Source organism: Podarcis pityusensis (genome assembly GCF_964106645.2).
Source record: "Podarcis pityusensis genome assembly, chromosome: 6".
Classification (NCBI taxonomy): domain Eukaryota; kingdom Metazoa; phylum Chordata; class Lepidosauria; order Squamata; family Lacertidae; genus Podarcis; species Podarcis pityusensis.
In genome coordinates, this window is record NC_138030.1 from 33802863 (window position 1) to 33818515 (window position 15653).

Consider the following 15653-nt stretch of genomic DNA (forward strand, 5'->3'; position numbering starts at 1 on the left):
GGTAACTAACCATTCAAAAGTGACTGACTACGATGTAGCCAATGTAGCTGCTACATGATCACTTCTTTTCCAGTCTTTACTTGGTTAACCAGTTGTGTCCTTTCCTGGAGAAGTCAGAACTATCCTCAGTTAATCATGTCTTAGCCACTTCTAGTTTGGATTATTTTAATGCAGTCTCCATAGGTCCACTTTTGAAGGCACATGATAAACTTCAACCAGTTCATCATACTGCCATCAGACTTTGCCTAGGATTGGCAGGATGACCCATATTAGGCCAATTTTGTGTCAACTTCAATGGCTTGTGGTCTGTTTCCAGACTCAATTCAAGTGCTAGCTCTGGCCTTTGAAACCCTAATGGCCTGGCCTTATCTCAGCATCAGAAAACACCACTTGCTGTTTGAATCTGCATGCAGCATTGTATTCTAGAATTAACTGAGACTTGTTCTACGTAGTCCATACGTAATGATGAAATTTACAGTATATACAAGATTTGTTGCTAAATTTGTTCTTCAGGTTAAGTGTGAATGATTCTGGATTGAGAAAAACAACATTTTTGTTCCTCAAAGGTTAGTGTATGAACTGTCAGGAAAACAGGGGGAGAAGGAGGGGGGCCCATAGAGGGGTGTAGCCATGACTGGGACACACTGGGGATGCGGAAGGAGAGGTTGGTGTAGGAAGTACTCACAGGGTGGGGGCCAGTGCACAGGAACCAGAGCAGCAGGACCCATTACCCAAAGGAGCCCCTGTTTCCATGAACACGGCAGGCTCTGAGGCATAGGAAACGGGGGGTGGGGTGGCTCTAGGTGGCTTAGACAGGCAAGCGGGGGCTTACTAGCTCTGGGAAGAGGTGTGTGATTCCTCAGTTGGAGTAGATTTGGAACAGGTGAGGGTTACATGCCTCATCAAGTCTAGATGATGCAATCAGTTAAAAGGGAAGCAGAGCTGATGTGCTGTGTCTGTTCAGCTTCCCATAAATGGTTGGACCATGGCTTGGATGTTCCAAGGAGCTCTTTGGGACTGTTTGTGTAGGACTGGCCTGCTGGACTGTGTGTTAGCATCCATTGTGGGATTGTGCACTCCAGCAGGACTTGCCACCAGGTACCCCATGGTTCAGGACACTTGGTTTCTATAGACCAGGCTTCCTCAACCTTGGCCCTCCAGATGTTTTTGGCCTACAACTCCCATGATCCCTAGCTAGCAGGACCAGTGGTCAGGGATGCTAGGAATTGTAGTCTCAAAAACATCTGGAGGGCCAAGATTGAGGAAGCCTGCTATAGACCCTCTTTGTCCCTTCGCCAACAGGGCAGCATGTGAGTTGTGCCTAATGTTTAGACCCTAAACTATGAAATAACCTCCCAAGAAAGTTTCCTTAGCCTGCTTTGCCTACTTTTAAACAAGCTCTTAATACAATTTTATTCCAGCATGCATTTTAGTTAAATATCTGATATATTTTTGTGGTTTTTATGGTGAAGGCTTATGGTGCTGTTCTAGTGCTTTTTAAAATTTTATTTGTAGAGTGGTTTTTAATTTTTGTGATTTATATTTTTACTTTGTAAATTGCTTTTAATTTGGTTGTATCTTAGAAAAGCAGGATACAAATGGCCAGGTAAACTAACTATGCTCTTAGTGGTACATGAAGATGTGTGCATAGGGAGAACATGGCAAAGTCAATGTCACTGGATCACCAGTCAGCTCCCCATGTTGATACAGATGCTGAACAATATTATAAGCTACAACATATGGCATGTTGGCTCAGAGCACTTTTGCTAACCCCATTTTAGGCAACAATACTATTTTAAAACTTTTAGTACTTGTCATGGGTGTTGAGAAGAATATACTGGCCAAGCCACCTGTTGGAGGCTAGGACAAGAATGGGAAACTGGCAGGCGGAGATCTGCCTTTCAACTCAAAATCATGTTTTAGCAATCACAGACCTAGCTCAAAAGTAAATGGAACAACTGCTGCCTTACACAGGGGCCTCGAGATCCCAGACCATTTCCGCTCAACATTTTTTATCTTCATAAATTTTATTTCCTTGCCACTGCCATCATATATGATGCGCAGAGGATGACTGTTTCTCAATTTCTCATATATACATATTATGTATCACATACAGCAGGCCATATCCCTTAAACCCAGTAAATGCACTGGGCTTTTAACAATATGAGAATTGTCTGTTCAATTTGGTATTCAAATAGTTAAATAAAAAGCTTCATCCAGTCAGTCCAGCTGGATCATCTCCGCATAACTGACCCTGTCTGCCTGATCTGGTAGTGGATTGTTTACACCACTTTGGTAATTAACCACTATCGGCCTCATTAATGAAACATAAACCACCTCACCAATTCATTTATAAAGCTCTTGTCAAACATTTAAAACCAAGGGCAAAATCTGAGCAAAGCAGCAGCTCTTTCATAGCTACTGGGACTCTGATTACTGGTGGTCGCTTTGTTGTTGTTTTTCATTTTTAAAAAAATTAAATTATGGAGTAATCTATTGGTCTTGGCTAGCCCCCCAAAAATCCATCTGTGATCTGACATTTAGAAGAGTAACGCTTGGGCAATTATGCTGCGCCCTTCCCTTCCCTCCCACTACCCCCCCCCCCATGTAGAAGACTGATGTTTTAACTCCTTAACTATAAATCATTTAACAATAAAAGCAGGAATGTAGCCCAAAGCAGGCACAGTTCCTTAGAAGATCCCCTTCCTCGTCCTCCTATAATAGAAGTGGGAACAAAGTTCATGTTGAGGTGCTATATTAGGAATAACCAACATGGTGCCCTCCCATTGTTGGACTACAGTTCCCATCATCCCTTATCATTGACCATGTTGGCTGGGATGATGAGAGCTGGAGTCTAACAGCCATCACAAGGTAACCACATTGTCTACTCCTGTGCTGTAACTCACAATTTATGTGCATTTAACTTGTGTGCATTCAGCTTTATGCGCTTGGCAAAAAAATTAATAGAAGGGGGCAGGGTTCTGGGGAAAATGACTTTGGCAATCCTACCCACCATTGAACCCAATATGTTTTGACTATATGTGATTTTGGCTTTACGCTCAGAACAGCATATACATATATTTTCCCCATTGTATAACTAGGTTTATAAGTTGCATCTGAGGAGGAATGGTTGCTTATTGAAAGCAATTAATGCTTTATATATAAATTACACATTGGGTTGGATCCAGACTAAGACAGTTGAACGTGGGTCCTGTTGTAATTAATAGGACAGGATATTCATTATTTAATTTAAGTCCCTTTAGTTTCAATGGGACTTAAGTTCAGGTAAGACTGTAATCCTATACACATTTATCTAGGAATAAATCCAATTAAACACAAGGAGGCTTGGTTTTAAGTAAGCCTGTCTTGGGTTGCACTATTAGGTTGGACTCGGTCCACTGTATCTTGTTCACTGGAGAAGTTCCTTCACTGAAATCTACCTCTCATTTCTTGCAGCTACATACCTATATTGTGGGCTTGCCACTTGAGTTGTGTTTTGGTTTTGATTTATTTGTTTATTTGGTGTAACTGAGTAATTCTGTAAGTACTAGGGTTTAATTATAGCTGCCTGCATCACTCCTCCTCCTCCTCTTTACAACAATCCTGAAAAGTAGGTCATTATTATGCCTATGTTGCAGATAGGAAACTGCAGCTAAGTGAATTGCCTAGATCCATCTGGGCCTCAGTTTGACAGTTTAACATGAGGCCAGAAATTGTCCTGACCCAGGCCTCTGACTCCTCATCCTCATGTTCAACTGGGAGAAGAATGTGTGCTCTGGCCCAGCCTGTGACATACCTGCCTCCTCAAAAAAATCCAGCACCAGAGGAACTTGCAGTCCTGGTGCCTCTCCAGCCTATAAGGCCCATTGCCATCTTTGGGCGCTGGTTAGGAGGCTGCAGTAGAACCACAGCCTCCCTTGACTGTCAGAGTCCATGACTCCTAAAACACTTTTTAAGAGTAGAGGCTTCACTCATTGGGTGGGGCTAGCTGCTTAAAGAAACCTGCAGTTTCATTTCCAAATAAAAAATGGAAATGGGGCTTAAGCTTTCCTTGAAGTCTGTCCTGATGGCCTTTCTTTCTGATTCTAGTAGTACAGAATTGAGGGAGGGCTGGTTATGCTTATGCAGGAAGCAACCACTATGTGTTGACATGCAATTTATTGTTGCCTTTCAGGACCAAGCTCTCATGCTGAAACTTGTTTCAGCAGCCAAGGTAAAGAACATTTGTATAGAAAAAGAGATGCCTAGGCTAGGTATCTTTTGCCATTGGCTTGTGTAGAGTCCACCTTCAGTCTGAAACTAGTCTGTTTTATCTTTTGTAATGCCCTGTTTTGTTTTAGTATTTTAAACTGAACTGCATTGGCAGAATTATGGTATTTAAATATAAATGCAGTCCATCAGCCAATGAATACAGGCTTCAGTTGGTTTGTGCTTACACTTGTCTATAAGGAAAACAAACATAGCATTATATGTATTCTAAATTCACTTTAACCTTTTATTCTGCATGAATAAAACTCTTATCAAGTAAGGTCCAAATGTGTCCTTTGTAAAAACTGCCAAAGTCCTGGTTCTCTTATATGCTGAATACTGCTGTCAAACAAATTGTTGGTCCTCCTACAATCTCCCCGGCTTTTCTGTGGATGAACAGGCACATGTAAAGCACTATTGAATGTTTGTTCAAGTTTTCAGCACATGTGAAATGCATGGTGGAGGTGGCTATGCTGTGCATTAGAGGCCCAGGAAATCTGCTCCATTGTTTACTTGGTGGAAGTAATGTGAATAAAGATCACCAACCAGTGCAGTTTCATTTACAGTGAGGTTGTAATAAATCTGGGCCTCCAATCCATTGTTTCTTTAGAAACACATCATTGTTTCTTTAGAAGCAGTAACCAGCTCTCCCACGGGCTGATTTTCCAGAAACCATAAAATAGGTAGTCCATATCAATAAAGGGGCTGCTATATTCATGTATCAGAAAACAAACCCCTAAGAATTTAAAGCTTGAATGAGTAGCAAGTTCTGAGATTTTGTGGCCATTGTAAAAAAGGTTGTCTCTTCCATCTTAAGCATTAACAGCAGTTAACTAAATGGACACATTTAGTCTCCAGCTTCCTCAACTGATGCTTAATTTAGCAATGCATGATTTCTGGCCCTTTGGCAGTACAGCCTATAGGTTCTTGAATGTAATCTCTTGATACTATCCACTTAAATCTGAATGAGAATGGCAATCTTTGGATGCTGGAATCTTGTTGCTGGGCCTCTGCCACAAAAATGTTGTTCAACAGCAGTGTTCAAATAGGGTTTGCAGATTTCAGAAAAACTGTTGATCGTTTATATAGCGCAAGAAGACAGCAATTAGACAGGAGTTCCTGGCTAGCATTAAGGATTGGCCATTCTTCTTCTTCAGAGAGCTGGTTAGGTAACAACATAAAGAGACTTCTGTTTTATGTCAAGTATTTTAGAGAAATTTGACTAGTAACATCAATAGTGAAATAAGCCAGTGGTGGATATGAATCATATTAGTCTTCTTTGAATGAGCTACTAGAGAGTATTCCTAAATTCTGTAGTGGGAAGGATGAACTTCTAGTTTGGATTCCACCCTTGTGCACAAGAAAGCCAACCTACTCATTCTCTCCAGTGACACATGTAAAGGAAGCATCTCTGAGCATGTCAATCTCAACATTAGGGAAGCAGCTGTACCTCTTTGTAGTAGAGCACGTTCTTTGCTTGCAAAAGCTTCCAGGTTAAACCCTATGGATCTTCAGGCAGGACTGGGAAATATTAATTTCTGAAACACCCAGAGCCACTGTCACATCAGTGAGGATGTTGGACCAATTATCTGATGAGCTTCCTGTGTTCTATTTTATTTCTTCAAGATGGTATGACTTCTGATATTAAACAGTTCTATTATGGAATTATTGCTGCAGAGCAGCAGTACAAGTAATAAGATCACTTGCCTAACCACTTGCCACTTGTATTTTGGAACTGCAACTGCTACTGCTGCAATTCTGTAGTGAATACAGAGCCACTTGGTTACTGTTCTCTTCCATTCAGTGGCTTGTGCTAAATTCAGAGAACCAGGCTTGTCCCTGGACTGTTAATTTGCTTGGCTCTTTGTGGACATGTCTGGATTTCTTCAAAGCACATGGCAGATAAGAACAAGTGCTGAAGCACAAATAGTTGCAGTGATGCTGATTCTCGAGTCCTCAAACCCGCAGCTTTGTAAATCATCAACAGTGGCTGTACTGCAGAGACCTTGCTCCCATCCTACTTGCTCTCTTTGGTTTATTAGCACACACATAGTACCAAAAGAATATGTTCTCTATTACAGTAATCCCACAACTTGTGCTTGCTTTGCTTACGTGATCACAACCTTACACAGGCATGGGGGTGAGCATAAATGAATATATAGAGAGCAGGAAATCCCACTGCTCTCCACTGTCCATTTATTTTCACCTCACCCTCCACACACAGTCGGTTTTTCTGGCTTACCAGGCGTGACTACTGCTGTTGAGGATATATTTGCTGAACGGTGAACTGCAGAATTTCTTTTAATTTGCCTACACACAAAACCTGTGCTTCTCTTGAACACTCAAATCCTGACTGTTCAGAAAATTGGCACTTTCACTAGGTGAGCAATATATGTACACTAGTGTTGGCTTAAGCTGTTGGAATATTTGGCTATTGTGAAATGTCATTTCCCAGAGATGTGATAGCCTGTTTTTCTGTTTAAACGGTAAGCTGCTTAGAGAAAGGACTTTGTCCTGGTGGACATCCAAAAGGAAACCCAAGCCAGCTGCCCAAATGTTGCCAGCTTAAAAGTATCCTGGTCAAAGGCATCAGAATTAAACCACAGACCCAAATTATTGGTTTAACTTTATTTCTTTGAGGTACTATCTTGCTGGGTAGTAAAATCCAGGAATGGTTTGACTGGTTTGGTCCACTATTCAATGGTGTTCATTGCTTGTGGTGTGGCCACTTATTTATTTCTTTATTTCTTTATTTACTTACTTACTTACTTAATTTATTTGCAAATTTAACAAAGAAAAGAGGGAAATTAAAGAAAATAATAATATACAACAGGAGGATGTCAGGAGGAGCTGGGGGTGGAGCTAAATGCAGCAGCCACACAGTTGCTGCCCCTCCACCTTCTCCTGGTGCTGCTACCAATGGGAGGCTGCTTCAACCCCCCCTTCCCCTCTGCAGCAGCAGCAGGAGGAGGAGCCAGGCACTGGAGCTGTTCCATGTTTTGCCTCCATGCTTTTTAGACACTGAGGGGGCCCGCTTCCTACCCCAAAAATATTTGGGGGGGCAAAAGGGCTCAGCCCCCAGGAGCTGGTGCCCCTGCCTTGAGACTCAAATTGCCTTGGTGACTAGGAGTATGTGTTCTCCCTTGCTGCTTTTCCACTCAAAAGTCACTTGCTTTCTTTTCTCTTTTCTTTTTTTTAAAAATGGTATCTGTGCTCCATAACATGCATAACATGTCATTGGCTCCTCTGCCATGCTATTTATGGGAACATCTTATCATTGCTAATGAAAAAATGTAGCAGAACAGAAGCATTTGAGACACGAAAGAGCATTCTAGCCTGCAGAGTGTTTACATTCACGTTACAAACCAAGAACCCCCTTGAAACAGCATGTGGAAGTGGGTGGAATACCCTGAGGCTGAAAGAACAACCAGCTGACCCTCTACCTTCCTACAGTTAATACAGCTCACTGGCCATTTGGGAAGGAGAGTTATTTAAGACTTACTGGAACCCTGGTTGTTAAGTATGTGTTTGCTCTGGAATTATATATTTGCAGCAATCAGTCAACATTAGTATCCAGGGGCCTGCTTTCGCTTGGTTGTTTTGCTGCAGAGAACCAACCCTTCCAACTCTAATCCAGCAACCACTTTAGCTGGTGTGTTTGTACTTAAGCTGAGCAAGCTGTAGCAAATAGAATTTAATTAGGCTGTGGTGCTTTTTTTACACATTTATCATCTGCAGCCATAAACCACACGTTGCACTTGACTCTTGGCAAAGCGGTGGGGGAAAACTCAAAACAACAAATATTTGAGTTCTAGTTCTGGTACCCTTTGTGGGAGGTCTTGATGGTCAGAGGTGGACTCACACTACAGAATAAGTATGCTGCTTTCCCACCCCACCCCCCAATTAAGAAAGAAAAGATTTCCTGTAAGGGTTGTAGAGGGTAAACAATAGACACCAGGAAAATAGGAGAATGAAAGCTGTCTTCTGAGGGATGTTAACCAGCTCCTGAGTGTTACTGTGCTGAGACATGCAGGCAAATTCCATTTTTAATTGTATTTAAGAGAGCATATAAAGTTGTGTTTGAACACTGGATATTTCTTTTCACACACAAAAATCTCAGTTTTATTAAATTCCTTTAGGATCACAGAGAAGATGTAGTAAAAGTAGATGCAGGGGGGGTGCAATTCTGAGTAAAATTTAGTTGCATACCACCCATAGTTATATGCAGAGTAGACCTATTGAAATGACTGAACATGGCTAAGGTCCATTAATTTCAATGGGTCTACTCAGAGTAAAACTTAGCTGGATACCACCCTATCTCATATCTGTCCATAGTCACCTGATAACATTTTTTTTTTAAAAAAACTGAATATCAAACTGAACAATCTCTTGCAAGCATGCTTTTGGTTTTACAATGGAACAAAATGGCGTATCTGGGTCAGGGATAGGGGACCTGTGGCCCTCAGGACCTATTGCTGCACTACATCCCCCATAAGCCCCAAACAGCATGGCATTGCACAGGGATGATGGGAGTTGTAGTCCAACTGTAACAATTGCCACAGGTTCCTGACCCCTAATTGAAGTTAACTGTTGTGTGAACAAGCCAGGCTGGATTTGAATATTTCTAAGCACCACTGTTTGTCTGCTGAAGTCTAAGGTACAAATTCTCTGGCCAACATCATCAGTAATCCATCCTGGCTTAAATCATGTGGAGACCAAATCTTTGCTAAATACGTTCAGCTCATTACCAGCTCACATATTTTTGCCCAAAATGTAGCAGTTGCCCTTTGGGGGAGAAGCATCAGTTAGTTTGTTCCTATCTGTACTTTTCCTGTTGGGACAGCTCTGTACTTTATTTGACAAAATGCAGCCATGTGGCTAAAAGAACTATTAAAAGCATTAAAGCATTAACCTCTCATAACCCCATTTTTCACTTTGTACACATCCATAAGTGTTTAATTGAACTGGAGTTAAACACAGAAAACTTGGAGAAGTCAACTTTATACATTCCCTTCAGTTTATACAAAGCCAGCACGATAAGAAGCCAAAAGAACTAGAAAGAAGACAGCACCATGTGGACAAATTTAGGGGTTTATGCTGCTTTTTATAACAGATTACAGGGGTTTTTTTCCTGCAAAGGTGCCAGTTAAAGTGTGGATGCTTTTACAAAGAACGTGCTCTGGATGAAAGAATTAAGATAAGTCTCTCAATAGATACTAAGCGACAAACTAGATGTCACTAAACTATGCATGCAACTACATATCTTGTTTTTTCCTTAAATAATTACAGGGGTGGGGGAGACCAATTATTCAACAAAGGAAGACTTATCTCTTTACTCCCCCACTAAGATCAGAATGGATGGGGATGTTAAATGGGGACATTTTTTCCTTTTGGCTCCTAGCCACAAGAATGAACAACCCCCACCCCCCATGTGCTGCCTTCACAATGATAACTAGGCTCTCCTGCCCTTGTAATTTAGTGCATAGCTGCTTGCTATGTTTAACTACACTTCAAAATTAACATGATGTGATTCAATAAATGCACATATTACATTTTTGCAGAAGATCCACCTGTCTTTTCTCAAGTTTCTATTGGGCATTAATTTCAGCAGGACATTTTGGGAGATGCAGGGGTTGGAAATTAATCCTATTCAACTCAGTACATAACAATGACCATCCCAAAACTTTTGCAGACACAAACAGAATTGAAAGCGGGATTGTGAGTGACCACCCTGCCCCAATAGCAGCATGATCACCATGAATGCACAATGAAAAGGACGTCTGGATGGGCCTTAAGCATAGGAATGCTGGTGAGCCTTTTAAAAGAAACCGATGAACAGAAGCAATGCAAGCTCCTTTCCCCCAGCAATTCACTGACACCGATAATTTTTCACCCTCTTAATATCTCTATTGACGCTTTGAAGGCAATGTGCTTCTCCTCTCCAGCACTGGGGCCCTAGGGTATCAACATTTTAATTGATCACTGTAGGTATGTGTTTAACAGTAGCTTGATATGGAGACATTAGCAGCTGATAATGTTTATTTCCATGTCAAGGCCAATTTCTGTGCATCAAACTGCTGTTAGAAAAGCAGGCAAGGCTGATTCCCGCCGCCCCTCCCCCCCACTTTGCAAACTTTGGAGCAACCACAAATAAAAACCCTATGGGGTGTGTGTTAAGCTACAACAAATCCTCTGCATCTGGGCAATTCCTTTGTCAGAAAGGCTACTCCTTTATGTGGGGACTGAATATCATGCACTGCATATTTGCCAAGTGTGAATTTAGCAGTACTGTATCAGGATTGGAGGTAGAGGGCTTGGGTTGTGTGAAAGTTACTTTTGCCACCTTGTTGCTTTTCTTACAGATGTTACCATGCCAAGACAACAAAGACTTTTGTGCTTGATGAATACAACAAAACCTACATCCCTGATCTTAAGTGAACACATTTATTTGCAAATCTGGAGATAAAGGTTTCTTGTCTTCCCAGGTGAGCCTCATACAAGCAGGAGATCCAAATATGTGTACTATGTTTGGTGCAGACACCCAGCTTACAGTCTTGTGAAAATGCAAAAGAAAAGATTAGGTTCCAATTATGGAGATGTACTTCAATGTAACTGAGTCTGGGGCCCATCAGACATCATGCAAGAAAGTCAAAAGAAGCACAGAAAATCTACACACTGAACCCAAGCCGGTCGCTACCTCTTAGCCTAACCTACCTCTCGGGGTTGAACCATGTACACCACCTTGAGCTCCTTGTCAAAAAGGTGTAATATAAACACAGTAAAGAAATGCAAGGGGAAAGTCTGTAATGCACTGGAAGAGGGCGAGGATGCGTCTTGATTTGAACCAGGGCCTTCAGCAGCTAGTCTTTGTTGCCTTCTGTCACCAGAAGGTTCCTTGACAAACCAGGAAGATATAGCATTATGAGTTAAAGCTTCAGTACTGGATTGAATACTGTCATCTGGACCCCAACCCCATACCCTAAATCCCTGCCATTCAACACCTTGCCATTGGGAAATGCTGCTGAAAAGACTTACTCTGCTTTGTCTTTTTGCTATAGAATTTAACCATTGGCCCATCAACCTCTAGCTCTCTGGATCCTGACCTGCCTGTGCAGCAACTGAGTATCCATATAATTTTAGCAGAAACTGCAGAAACCAGAAGATTAAACATTTCATAGCAGGGCACCAGCAGCAGACAACATGGTGGGGTGAACCTCCCAGTAGGTGAGTCACTGCTGCTTGCCAGGGTGAGATGGTGGTGACATTGGTGCATTGCAAAAGCCCCAGTGAGGTCAGTCCTGTGGTCCTGACAGTGCTTTTGCACCACACTGCCCTGCCTGCTGCCTCACCCTTCGCAGTAAGCATCAGAAACTTGCTGCTCTATTATATCATGAATATTTTTAAAATACCAAAGCAGCAATGTTATGGAGTGGGAGAAACGAAAGTATGTAATGTGGGTGAGTTATTGCGCGCTCTCTCTCTCTCTCTCTATGTGTGTGTGTGTTACACATCAGGAATTCATAACCTATAATGGATTTTAAAAGCAAGGTGTGAAAAACCATACTTTTGGCTTTAGTGGCTGGGATTTAACTGGTACCCTTATACTCACAGAAGGGATCCAGTGGAGGCATCTGCTTACAGAGGAGTGGGGGATTTTTGCCTTTTTATCCTTCCATGTGTAACTCTCCCTGACACCACTGGTTCTGGAAGGCCCCTTAACTCTCAGGAGCTGATTGTCAGGGGGCTGTTAGTGCAGGGGTAGGGAACCTATGGCCCTTGAAACATTGGACTCCCAACTCCCATTAGCCCCAACCAGTATGAGAAGTGGTCAGGGATGATGGGAGTTGGAGCCCAAGAACATCTGCATGGCCTGGAAGGCCACAGGTTCCTCTTATGTTAGCAGATGCCTTTTCTGCATCGTAAGCCATTTCATGAATGCAAGGGCAGCACTTAGACTCAGTCCCCTTAAATCAGAGAAAAACATCACAATACTCAATATAATGAAGGTGTGTTGTACACTTTCTTGGAAAAACAGCCTGAAGATCCTAATTGCAGAAAGTTGGAGCAAGCATTGAATAAAGGTTTTTCAGTAATACTGTTTTTAAAGGCCAATAGGTCTGAGCCATTACAAAAATGTCCCATTGAACAAAGTTAAATGAAGAATCAAGGACACCAGCTATCACTAAGAGTACCTTCTCTTAGCAAATAAGTAACAAAGACTCCAGTTTCCGTAACAGAATGTCTGGTTTTCGGTTTGTTTGTTTTAGAAAACATGAATAGAGGCTGTTTACTGTGAAAAGGAGCAAACAAGAATATTAGATAAGATGACATATTGACAAATCTCAGCCTGGAATTCATTAAACACTTTTAAAGGCAGTATTTAAATAGATAACCAGGGCCTGTCAGGTCAAGGATAGGAATCCATGTGCCATGCAAATATACGAGTCCAACTGTTTACAGTATAGCAAGAAAATGAGGCACAGTCCTTTGAGAACTAGGGCAGGAATGAATAGGCTCAGGGTTCTTTCAGCAAGCTTGTGTGTGTTGCAATGGTCAACATAACTATGACTAAAGAAAGCAGACCATATATCCATCTAGTGCAATACAGTTGACACTGACTGGCAGCAGCTCTCCAGGGTTTCATGCAGGGGTCCCTCTATATACCTGGGATTGAACCTGGAACTTTTTGTGTGTAAAGCAAGCATTCTGCCACTGAGCTAAACTCTTTCCTAGTTGCAATTCCAGGTTGCACAACTGTTCAGCCAGTTCCTGATTTTCACATCACAACTAACTTTCCTTGAGTTACCTCCCCTTCTTAACACAAAACTGCTCCAGAACAAGTTTTGAGGATAAGAAGCAAACAGCCCACAGCCAATAGGATATGTTTTTATTCTAATCTTCAAAGTAACAAACTCTGCAGTGAATTCCTTTAGTGGGCCTGGGGTGGGAAGCTCCTGAAATTGTTTTCTGAGAAACATCTGATTGTTTAGAAAATACATTTTTTGACCCTGGAAAGTCATTCAGAAAACACAAAATATTTGTACACAGTCTCTTAACAGTGGACAGATTTCTGGGCCCTCTTCTTGCCATATCAGTCCTTAGATGCAACTGCAAATGACAACACTGCACAGTGGGATTTGTTTATAAAAGCCTTTGTTTACAGAAATCCTTAATTTGCCAAATTCTAGTTTCTTGGCATGATAGTGGTTTAAACGCAACATTCCTTATATCATTTTGCTCTCTACTTCCATGAGTAGGCCGCACTAATATAAATACGGGGGGGGGGGCACACAAACATCCATGTTAGACAGAAGGAACATAAGCAATACTGCCAACGTTTGCTAGAGCAGTCTCATCACCACCCCTGCTCCAGATGTTACAGAAATTAGCACGGGGCTTAAGTTGAATTCTGTATATACTTGTCAGGCCACTGGATTCAATAGGACTTATTTCTGAGTAGACATGGCTAGGATTGCATTGTTGAACAGTTTTTAATTTAACTATTTGCACCATATCAATCCTGCATTTCCTTTCCCTACAATAGATCCCTTTATGAACCTTAGGTAGGAAATGCAAATCTCTTTTCAAGTGACAGCAAGGTTAGGGCATACAACTTCAATTACTGTAGTGAGCAAGCACTCATAACAAAGAGAAATAACAATTAAAAGTTCCACCCAGCCTTCTCTTCCTGTTCTGATTACAATCTTCCATGTGCAGGACAAAAGTAGTGGAAGTAGAATTCAGTTGTAAACATGTAAATAACACATCCTCTTGGCAACATGACCACTGCCTAAAAAAGCTAATTTGCTCTGTCCTTGTTTTTTGGGACTGAATTCTGGGTTGTTGTTGTATTAAAGAAAACATTAGGGCTAGTAAGATAGACCAACAGGAGAAGTTAAAAGCAAGGATTCCATGTGTCAATCCAATTGTGGTTTTGTTTTGTTTTTTGTTTTGTTTTGTAAATACAGGTTTGCTAGAATCAGACTTTGGGAAATTCGGTACTACTGTCTCCTCAAATCAAGTAATAATTATTTAAATATTTTTTTACAATGCACTTTAAAAAAGGATCTTGGAACAACTTACAGATAATAAGTAATATAGTCACTGCTCTCAGGTTTGCCAAGTTAAAAGACAAGATCAAAATGCAAAAAACAAAACAAAACCATATTAGGGTAACACCTTCAGGCAACCAAAATAATGTGCAAGCTTTCAAATTCTTTTATCCGGCTAGGTGGGGAATCTTTTCAGCCAGACAGCTGTAGTCTCCTGGACATTCTCCAGAGAGCCATGCACCAGTGGTAAGCAGCCCTAGCAGCAGAAGTGGACAGAACATCAAATGTAAATTTTGCCATTGTACCATAGGCTGGTTTCTACACACCCTCCCTCTTGTCCATCCAGACAAGCAAGAGAAATTCCAATCAAGCAAAAAATACTTGGGAGTTTGAAGCAGGACCTGGATGGTAAACAGAGTAATGGGGGAGGGAGTTGGGTGACACGGACACCACGGAATCAGCATTGGGGCACGCAAGGATAAGGAAATGAGGAGGGTGGAGGAAAACAGAAAGCTTGAGCACTAGCTACAATTCTTGTAAGGACTTGCTGGAACGAAAACAGGGCAGTCAATGCAATGACTGTCACTAGATGGCAGTTAAAGGGAGGGCCAGAAAAAAGCTAGCCTCTCAGCAGAGTTGATGGGACTAGTCCTGCTTCTTTTCTCTACTTCTGCTCCGCAGTTTGAAGGACTCCAGCCGGCAGAATTTAAAGCAACATTTCATGCTGCAGATTTGACAGGCAGAAAAGGGATTGTAAACGGACAGCTAGAAGCAAGGAAGGCAGATGGGATAGGTGCGCACAGGGCTGGGTAATGGCTTGCCAAAACAAATGGAATTGGAAAGCGCTGCATATTGAATTGATTTTAAATAGCAGCACAAACCTACACGTGCCTACTCAAAAGTCAATCCATTGACTCCAATGCAGTCTCCCCTACCCCCTCGATGAGCAGAGGATTCTCGCTTACAGCGCAATCCCTATATATGTCTACTCGGAAGCAAGTCCTACATGGCAAGTAGGTACAGGACTGCGGCCGTGAATAACGAAATCAAACCCACGGACGTGGTCGCGCGCGACCGATGCCTGCACCAGAACTGGACACGGAGCTTTCAAGCTACGAGGCTGCGCCTGACAACTGATCTTGAGCCTTTGGCTCCTGCTAGCGGAACCGCCGGGCCCCTTACGAGGCTGCAGGCCGCAGAGATGCTGCAGGCGCAGCCTTCCCCGGCCGCTGCTCCGCCAAAGGAACAGGGAGGCTCCACCTGTTGGATTTCCGCAACCCAAAGGGGAGCCTCGACGCCCGCCGCCTGCAACCGGAAACCGGAAGTTTCTCCGGAGAGCTATGAATTTCCCTC